This window comes from Cornus florida, unplaced genomic scaffold (assembly GCF_030987335.1).
Source record: "Cornus florida cultivar Cherokee Brave unplaced genomic scaffold, ASM3098733v1 CherokeeBrave_3.0.0_Hap2_Chr02, whole genome shotgun sequence".
Lineage (NCBI taxonomy): Eukaryota > Viridiplantae > Streptophyta > Magnoliopsida > Cornales > Cornaceae > Cornus > Cornus florida.
This window is the reverse complement of record NW_026775572.1, coordinates 93,581,237-93,582,963: the sequence shown is the minus strand read 5'-3', so window position 1 is coordinate 93,582,963 and position 1,727 is coordinate 93,581,237. Positions and strand designations below refer to the sequence as shown.

At 39.7% G+C, this 1,727-nt stretch overlaps 1 pseudogene; it reads right to left on the bottom strand.

Annotated features, from left to right (window-relative positions):
• Nucleotides 1-1,236: 1,236 nt before the first annotated feature.
• LOC132297950 (small nucleolar RNA R71) lies at nucleotides 1,237-1,335 on the bottom strand (annotated as a pseudogene).
• Nucleotides 1,336-1,727: the final 392 nt, after the last annotated feature.

The following is a 1,727-nucleotide window of genomic DNA, read 5'->3' as shown; positions in this document are numbered from 1 at the left end:
GTTTTTGGCACCGTTACCGAGGATTGATTGAAGGCAACGTCGTATTTGTGGAATCAATTAGGAATTAGTACTCATTTGATCGTGTCTTTACTTTATTTTCATTTCAATTTTTGTTACTTATTGTATTTGTTCTTGTTTGACTAGGTGCATTGAGTTAAGAAGGTGAGCAAAGGAGTATTCCAGGCAAAGGAGCTAAGCAAACAAGGAAAAAGGCTAAAATCATAAAAAAATTGCTAAGCTAAAAGCTAAATTTTTTTTTTTGAAGTTGAAGTGCTAAAGGACCTTTGTGAGCTTTTCCTTACTCAACCCTTAGTTAAATCGTCGGCCCGCGTGGAGGCTAGTATTTCAATTCTTAGACAAATCGTGAGCCCGCGTGGAGGTATTTTATTGTTCTTGCATATTGTTGTTCAAGCATGGGAGTATGGGAACATTGTATGTGGAGGAAGTCTGTTGATTGTTGATTTGTTGTGAAGGTGAAGTGTTTGTCATTGTTGCTTGTTGTGTTGCATTGTGCATGCATAGTCGTAGATCATTGAGACCCACTATTGTCCCTTTAAATTTTCATCTTGAATCCATTGTTCGAAACCCTAGGGGAAGAGGTAGTTCTAGTCAATCCATTTCATCAATGGAAGGACACAATGAGGACCATATAGAGGACCTCGGTCACATAGACCAACAAGGCATCCTCCACCCCAATATGCATCATGATAACATGCAAGTACCATTAGGCATGCCGAGACCATTTGTTCATCCACCACAACAACAAGGCCAAGTCCCATTGGGAATGTCAAGGCCAATCTATGCTCCACCACCTCCCATCATTCAAGGCAATAAAGGTGCCCATGTTGCACCTCCAATTGCTAATCCTCCCCTTGCTTTAAGAGATCATTATGTGCCTAATGAATTCACTGCACCCACATCTATTCAATTGCCACCATTTAGAGCACACCACTATGAGATCAAACCACAAACCATTCAAATGCTTCCTAACTATCATGGACTTCCAAGTGAAGAACCTTACAAGCATTTGGATGAGTTTCTTGAAGTATGTTCCACCGTGAGATACACGGACATGCCGGAAGAGGTCTTAAGGCTTAAACTTTTTCCATTCACCCTTAAAGATAAGGCAAAATATTGGTTTAACAATCTTAGCCCTTTTTCAATAACTTCTTAGGCAGAAATGCAACAAGAGTTCTTGAAGAAGTACTATCCGATTTCTAAAACCAATGCTATGAGAACTTCAACTAGGGAATTGTCACATGGGGATGGGGAAACATTTCATGAGGCATGAGAACGCTTTAATGAATTGCTTAGGAAGTGCCCACATCATGACATGCCTAAATGACAATTAGTTCAAAAAAATTTTGAGAGCTTATCGGACAATTACAAGGGCATGGTTGATGCTTCCATGGGTGGCTCTTACATTGATAGGCATGAGGATGACGTGTGGCGTCTTTATGAGAGCATGAGTGAAAATTCTTTACATCAAACTTTATCTTCGAAGAATGGTAAAAATTCTAGTGGTAGGAAGAGTGTCGGCTTACATCAAGTCGACCACTCTAATGAAATTACTGCCGAGATGAAATCATTATCTCAAAGGTTTGATCAACCAAAACTCGGCGAATCAAGTATCTTCCTTCCCTAACCATTCTCATTATGCATCTAATGAGACATGTATGACTTGTTCAAGTGTTTTACATTCTACTTCCAATTGTCCCCATGGACAT